The sequence below is a fragment of the Giraffa tippelskirchi genome, chromosome 5 (assembly GCF_054371585.1).
Source record: "Giraffa tippelskirchi isolate mGirTip1 chromosome 5, T2T-mGirTip1v1.2.pri, whole genome shotgun sequence".
NCBI lineage: Eukaryota > Metazoa > Chordata > Mammalia > Artiodactyla > Giraffidae > Giraffa > Giraffa tippelskirchi.
The window spans coordinates 71,875,953-71,884,307 of NC_137279.1; the positions used below are offsets into that span (position 1 = coordinate 71,875,953).

General features: G+C 45.9%; 1 long non-coding RNA gene across 1 annotated transcript; it reads right to left on the bottom strand.

Annotated features, from left to right (window-relative positions):
• Nucleotides 1-470: 470 nt before the first annotated feature.
• Nucleotides 471-7,357, bottom strand: LOC145506692 (uncharacterized). Its single transcript, XR_014054184.1, has 3 exons — nucleotides 6,167-7,357; nucleotides 4,998-5,143; nucleotides 471-794 (listed from the first exon to the last, which is right to left on the bottom strand). It is a non-coding gene; the product is annotated as an uncharacterized LOC145506692 (long non-coding RNA).
• Nucleotides 7,358-8,355: the final 998 nt, after the last annotated feature.

The following is an 8,355-nucleotide window of genomic DNA, read 5'->3' on the forward strand; positions in this document are numbered from 1 at the left end:
AGTATCCTTGCCTGGAGAATTCCATGACAGAGGGCCCCGGCAGGCTAGTCCATGGGCTCACAAATTGCTGAAATCAACTGCATGAGTTATCTGTACACATATATAAACATATATAGTGGTTTTTGTGTATTATAGTTGGTAGCCACTAGCGAGATGTGACTGCTATAATTTGTTTAAAAACATGCTATACATGTGTCAAAACACTTGTGATTTCAGATTGGTTAGTATGAAGGTGAGAGCTCTAATGGGCCTGTAGAAATGAGAGGTTTAGAACTGACTCTTTCAGCATCACTATCCTTAGGTTTGCAACTGAGATCAATGTCTTACTGAAGGGCTCTGACTTCACAGAGCACAGATTGCTGCCATCTGCTATCCACAGTGGGGTTGTTGCAGGAAGGGGGACCCCTTCCAGGGCCCAAAACTGGGCTATTGTCCAACACTCGGAAATGAATTGTCCAAGGAGACACACGTGCTGACAAAGCAAGAGATTTTATTGGGAAAGGGCACCCGAGTGGAGAGCAGTAGGGTAAGGGAACCCAGGAGAATAGCTCTGTCACATGGCTTGCAGTCTTTGGTGTTGTTTGGTTTTATGGTGATGGAATAAGTTTCCGGGTTGTCCTTAGCCAATCATTCTGACTCAGAGTCCTTCCTGGTGGTTCACGCCTTGCTCAGCCAAGATAGAAGCCAGAGAGGATTCTGGGAGGTGGTCAGACATGTGGTGTCTACTTTTGACCTTTCCTGAACTCTTCCAGTTGGTGGTGGCATATTAGTTCCATGTTCCTTAGCAGGACCTCCTGTGGTAAAACAACTCATGCAAATAGTTACTATGGTGCCTGGCCAGAGTGGGCGGTTTCAATCAGTGTGCTTCCCCTACCAACTCCCCCCTGAGAGACTTCTTACTCAAGATACTGCTTGGGAATTGGGGCAGAGGTCTCTTTCTTCTGTAACTTCTTCCTGCTGTGCATGGGCATAGGCTTGCCTAGCAGAGCAGAAGTCTCTCTCTATCTGATCTAAGTCAAGGTATTTTTTGCCTGAAACCAGCATTCACCCTTGTAATAACAGCAATTTAGTTGGCTGGGTGGGGTCTGTGACCTGGCTCTGAGGCTGCTGCCAGCTGAGACCTGCCCTCTCAGCCAGGGCAGGGCACTGGCAGGAGGACCCAGACTGGGTGCTGGATGGATGCCCTCCTGAACCCCGGCAGGATAACCTGCCCGCCCAGGACCCCTCCTCCTGGCCTGGGCCTGGGCCTCCGAGGTAGAGGGTGGTGCCTTGGGACCTGACCCTTTCTTGTCAGAACTCAGAGTAGCATTTGGTTTACAGGAACATAACGACCTGACCATGACCTGACCTCAAGAACAAAGACTCTGACCCCAGAAGTAACCAGGCCACTGCCTCAGCTTCCCTAGAAAAGCGCTTTGCTGAAAGCTTTCTGAGAGCTCAGGTTTTTTTGTCTTTTGTCCTTGTGTGGCCCTGAAGTAAGGCTTTCTCTGCTCCAGGCTCCTGATGTTTTGGTATTGTTTGGCTTCACTGTGTGTTAGGAACACAAACTTGTGATCAGTACCAAGATTTGATTTTCTAATCAAGAAGAGAACCTTTTTTTATTCTCAATGTGTTAGCTTCATCTCTCCTCAACCTGAAATGCTCACTGTCAACAATATGGGGGCAGGCCATTTTCTCTCATATAAGTTATTTTCTTAATCAGAGAGGAATGTGTGAGCCTGATTGTTTTTGAAATAAAATGTTTGCTCTGAAAAGCCAAACTTGACCATAGAAACACACTTTCTGGACAGTAGCTGTTGGACTCATCCTGTCCAGAGTCCAGTTCACTCTGAAAGATCTGTGATGTATTGTTGCCACAGTAATGTGGTAATATGATGCGTTCTGTACCAATGCCAGCTAGTGAGCTGAGAGGTTCACCTATAGTGTCAAGTGAGAAGGGCTCACCTTCAACCTTTGAAAATGGGTAACCTGAACTGCTGTGTTGGAGGTAGGTTCCCACTGATCCTCTGAGGGCTGTTCCTTCAAATGGGCTGGTTAACTTTTACTGATGAATTTTCCTCATCCTTTTTTTTTTCTTTTCCATCACTCTAATTTATCATGAGAAGTCAGTACAGTAAGGCATCATGAAAAGTCAGTACAGTAAGGTTTCGTCTTTTATTTTTAAAGCTTCAGGTGCTAATAAAGCCGCTGCCCCAATTACTCTTAGGCAGTGGGGCCACCCACATGAAATTACATCTAGTTCTCTGCTTAGATAAGCAATAGGTTGCTGGTGAGGCCCTCAGGGTTGTGTCAAAACGCTTTTCTTTCAGTGACAAACAAATTAAATTCTGACCCTGTGGGCAAGCTCACAGCCGGAGCTTACAGGAGAACAGTCTAAAGATCCTTAAAAGCCTTTTGAGTATCTGGAGACCAAACAGTTTGTCGGTTTGGGACTGCTGAGTTTCAGCTGTAAGTTTATATAAAGGCTGGGCAAGTCCCCCATAACCCGGAATTCAAATGAGACAGTAGCCTGTGATTCCTAAAGATCCTCTCAGTTGTCTTAAAGTTATAGGTAGGGGATGATTTAGTATAGGTTTAATTCTCACAGGGCCTATGGCCCTAGTCCCTTCTGATATCATTAGGCCCAGATATCTAATAGATTGTTGACAAAGCTGAGCCTTTTCTCTTGATGCCTTGTAACCGCAGCCTGCCAGAAAGTTTAAGAAATCTTCTGAGGCTGGTGAACAAGCTTCCTCTGTCTCGGCACAGGGCAGAAAATCATCTACATATTGTAACACCACCACTTCGGAGCTATTAAAGTTTTGTAAATCCCGTGACAAACTCTGCCCAAATAAGTGAGGACTGTCACGAAATCCCTGGGGCAAAACTGTCCAGGTTAACTGAGAAGCTGGCTGCCTACAGTCTTCAAAGGCAAATAGAAACTGACTTTCCTCTGCCAAAGGCACTGAATAGAAGGCATCTTTCAAATCAGTTACTGAGAAATATTTGGCTCCTTCAGGAATTTCAGACAATAGAGTGTAAGGATTAGGCACCACGAGGTGTAAAGGAACTGCAGCCTCATTTATTATTAAACCTTGATCTAGTCTCCATTTACCATTGGATTTCTTTATACCCAAAATAGGAGTGTGGCATGGACTGTTACAGGGAATTAATAGTCCCTGCTCCTTTAAATTTTCAATGATGGGTTTTAACCCTTCTTTAACCTCAGGTTTCTGTGGATACTGCTTCTTATGTGGAAATAAGTGTGGGTCTTTGAGCTTGACAACTACAAGAATAACAGTTCGTGCTCGACCCACAGATTTTTCCATCAGCCCATACTCTAGGATACACATTTTTGTTCAGTTAAAGGGAGAGAAAGGGAGGGCTCCATATTCATGAAAACAGAGACACGGACCTTGCTCAGTATATCCCTCCCCAAAAGGGGTGAGGGAGACTCTGGCACGATCAGAAACTTGTGTGAAAATAGCACAGAGTCTCAGTTATAGCTTAAAGAACAAGTGAAATAATACCTTTTGGCTCGTCCAGACAGTCCCATTATGGAAGCGGATAGGGAAGAAAGTGGGCCAGGGGCTTCAGTAAGCACAGAGTAAGTTGCCCCAGTGTTTAAAAGGAAATCGACGGATTAGCCCCCCACAGTTATTAATACCCGGGGTTCCTCAGGTGTAATTAGGACGGGAGCTTGTGTGGGGACCCCTGGGCACCTTCAGTCCTGATTGTCTTGAGAGTCCGACCCCTGAAAGCTACGCCTCTGGGGGCAGTCTCTCTTCCAGTGTGGTCTTTTGCAGACTGGACATGGAGCCAGGGGCAGCTTAGATGCCTGAGGACAATCCTAATTGAGGTGCCCCTCCTTTCCACAGTAATAGCAAGCCCATCCCTTTTTCACCTGGGTCCCACTCTGGGCATTTTTCTCAGGCTGTTTCAGAACGGCTCTTACAGCCATTACGAGGGCTTCCGCCTGTTCCTTTGTCTTTTTCTGCCTTTCTTTCTATTCCTCATATTCCCTACCGTAATAGACTTTCTGAGCCAGTTGTAACACATTATATAAAGACTGATTTGGTCCATACGCCCGTTTTAATAGCTTACAGCAGATATCTGGAGCCGACTGAGTGAGAAATCTATCTTTTAAGATCACTTTTCCCTCTTCACTTTCGGGATCAACCTCAGTGAATCTGTGAAGGGCTTCTCTCAGTCTATTTAGGAATTTACCAGGAGCTTCCTTCTCCTCCTCTTCTATGTTTGCCAATTTGCCATAGTTTAAAGGCTTAGCACGCGCCTTCCTGCGTCCTTCAAGAATGCATCCGACAAAATGACTCTGATCCCATCTTCCTTTAGCTGTGTTGTAGTCCCAGTCTGGTTCTATAGTTGGGACCGCCTGATTCCCAGTGGGGAGGGCGGCTATCTCGTCTCTCCTCTTCCCTGCTGATTCATTACCAAGCCATTCATCTCCATAAGCCACCGCTTTTCCCAAAACTCAACTCTTCTGAGTCAGGAGTCAGTGTTGGTCCCAAGATAATACATCACATCATTCCAAGTAAGGTCATAAAGCAGAGTAACACCTTTAAAAGCTCTAATATATTTTTCTAGGTCCTCTAAATAGTCTCCCAGATCCTCCTTGATTCTTTGTATTTCTCAATAAGAAAAAGGCTTATTAACGCTCATAGACTGATTATTTCTCCCAGTGGGTGCTTCATGAAGAGGCAACAGCTTGTGTGGCTGTTTCGCAGTCTCTCCGGCTGCTCTGTGCATATGATCGCAGGGATAGTTTGGACAAATCTGCTTTTCTTTATCTCTTTGTCTCCTGTCCTCCATCTTATCTAGCAAAGTAGGAGAACAGGAGGGAGCTAAAGGAGTCACACCCAAATCTGTACCCTTAGGACACAAGTCTGCCATGTTTCACAGAGAGAAAAAGGGCAACACGTATGCTACTTCTACCCATTTCCCTTGTTTTCTACAGAACCGGTCTAACTGTAAAACAGTATTATACTTAAGAGACCCACCGTTTGCCGTCCTCCAGTGGGTACCGCGGCCATGCAGTATCACATAGTAAGGCCAGGTGTGTCTTCTTTAAGCCCTGGGGATCAAGTCTATCCCAGTTTTTCAGGATACAGATCAAAGGAGTGAGGCTGGAATTGTTTTGTCCCATCTGTAAGAGAGAAAAAAGCGACCAGCGCCATCTTCCTACCGGAGACGTCCCTCCCTGCTCTAGATGGGGGTGTAGACAGACTTTACACCAAAGCTTTCCTTTCCTGGTCGGACTTAGTCTGTCCCTTACCGACGCAGGCACCGTACTCGTCCCTCCCGGTTCTACCACCGAGATGGGGGGCGGGGGGGGGGATGCACCAAGGGTAGACTTGATGGCATCCCTGACTGACATCCAGTTCTTCACCATTAAAACCTTGCTTGCTTCTGATGCCACCCGGGGTGCAATCAGAGTAACCTTCCGGAATGCCTCCCAGGCTAAGACCCTGAGGGAAACATTTGTCACCTGAGTGCCTGTGCACGACCCTGAGTATATTCCTGACCACAATAAGACCGATATGAACGTAAGACTGAGACGTTCCTTCCAAGCATCACCACAACAGTATAAGAGCCTCCTCTGGTCCACTAAGAGCCAGCGTTACCAAAGGAAAAAACCCCATTGCAGTTCCAACCTGAGTAACTAACCTCAGAGATGCTCTTGGAGCTAGAGCTCCATCTAACTTCCAAACTTTCGATTCCTAGCGAGGCTAGGCACTTCCTGATTATCAATCCAAGTTTGGGATTAAGTAACAGTACAAAGTAACAGCACAGATCACAAGTCCCTTGAAAGTCTATGATGCGGCAGATTAGGTTAGTATTTCTAATTTCCAAGGAGTTATGAAATGGTCAAAGAGACTGAGAAGTTTGACCAAGAAAGAAGCGCTCAGTCCACACGCTTTGCCCATTTCTGCTCAGTTCCCGAAGGAGACATTGGGTGCCTCTTGGCATTGGCAGGTTGGTATAACCGCCGACAGGTTTCTGCCATAAGCCGTATGAGGGCACTGTGGAACCACAGAGCAGGGCTCCTCACTTGCTTTGCACAGGGCGTTTCACTCATTCACACAAGCACACCGTAGAGTTTTAGTGAAGTACAGCAGAAAACGTGTTCACTAGGAGAACAAAGAACTAGAGCTCCAAGCATCCTTACCTTGTCCTAAAGAATCCTGGACGAGCCTCCAAATGAAAGGTTGTTGCTGGACCACGAATAGACGCCAGGATTCTTGGCCTCCGGAGAAGAATTCAATCCGGGGCCAGAGACGAGGCTTGATCGCTCAGAGCTTTTGTGCAATAGAGTTTATTAAAGTATAAAAGAGATAGAGAAAGCTTCTGACATAGACATCAGAGCGGGGGAGAAAGAGTACCCCCTTGCTAGTGTTAGCAATGCAGTTATATACTCTCCAATCAGTTATTACACTGAATCAAAAGAATGCCTGGAGGTGTAAAGACCTCACTAGACCTACTCCCATAATTTACATTTTAAGATAACAGGATTAGCCAGAAGGTTTTTTCCAGACACTGTCTTCGAGCTTGATACATGATTGTCATATAATCCTAGGAATGTAGAGGGAAAGAGAAAAAAATAAGTTTGTCCTTTCTTCCTCCTTGAGAATTCCAGACCCCTCTCTCCTTGGGGACCCCTAGACTTCTTATCAACCTGCCTAGGAAATGGCTCTCTCACAAGGTCACGGGCAGAGATGCACGGAGACAGTGAGCACCTGGAGGAGGAACGGGTAGGCACAGCCTCATTCCTGGACACAGGTAGACATGTTGAGGGTGGCAACAGGATGTTGGAGGTCAGAGACCCACGTTTTCAATAAAGAGGTAAAACACCGAGGCCCTGGGAGGTCCCTGGAGACAAGGACACCAGGGGCCCAAGTCCGGGCTCCGAGGAGCACAGCGTCCCCTGGTCACATCCTGACTCTAAATCTCCCCTTTGCTCTCTCACAGTCACTCCACATGACTGCTGCCCGCCGACACCAGATAACTGTATGGCAGATAATGAAGAAGGAGAGAAGAAGAGCAAGAATATGGAAGATATTTATTTCTTCTTTCATATCTTTTAATTTTTCCCCCCCTTTTTCTGATCCATAGATTCCTCCTTGTAACCCTTTCCCATCTCCTCTTTCCATCTTTTTATGATTATCATTCTGGAGGACCAGGTCTTCACAGGCAATTGGGTTCCTGGGACCTTATATAAAATCTATGAAATCTCTCTGCAGCCCTCTTCCTCCACTTTCTTAGCATCGTCCTTGCTCCTGACCTCAGGTCTGCACCCTTGAACCGGGCTTTGTCACCACGAGTGGCCTGAGCAGGAGTTGAGGCTGGAGTCAGTAGGTCTAGACCCACACAGCTCAGCGGGCCCCATGAAGTTTGCACTGCCCTTGGCTACCCCATATGGTTGCTTTCCTGCCCTGGGAGGGCTTGGACCTGCCTGACTGATCTCTTCCTTCTAGATGTCAGAAAACTCTCTGTTCATCTTTTTGAGGAATGCTTTTGGGGATGTCATTGATGATGATGAAGACCTGGACGAGCAAGTGTGGACGACAGGCATGGCATGAAAAGGTGAGGCCGAAGAGGGCACATGTCCCTCTTTTTTTTCTGAGTAAATACACAGACCTGTAGATTCACAGTCATACTATGTGGTTTCAACACATGCCCACCTCTAAACACCCTCCTTCACACAATCCCACACCATCTAAATGATGCAGTTGCTTCTGGAGACACTAGAACTGGGCCAGCACTTTTTTCTGGGAGGTCAATCTCTTGGTCTCACCACCTGTAAGAACCCAAATTCAGGGCTCCTCCCCAAATTGAGGCAGCAAAGAGCTCCACCTTCACCAATTAGATTGTATCTGAGCAGAGGGATGTATATCCCTGAATATGAAGAAATCTCTGGCTGTTTCATAAACCTGTGATGAGAGAAAAGAAAACGGTGTGAGGGTGTCAGCATCTTTCATTCTCTGCACTAAGTCTTCTGTTCTCTGATTTTTCTTCTCAGAAAACTGAAAGTCCTTAATTCAATGGCCCCAAAAGAAAATAGAAAGGCTCCCCTGCTGAAAAGCGTGGCCTATTTCATGTAAGATCTCTCAGTTTCCATTTGACCAACAATTACAAAATTCTTTTTCAAAGAGGAAAAATTTCTGCTGAGGAAAGTAACTACTGTTATACAGTAGTAACTGACACTTTCGTTTTAAAATGTCCTTTTGAATCAGGTCTGTGTTGATAATTGATATACCCTCAATATTTCAGCAACCAAGTAAACTGTATGCATCAGTGATAATGTACATTGTCAGACTAAAATAATTGTATTCGACTGAATAAAAAAGAAGGAAGTGA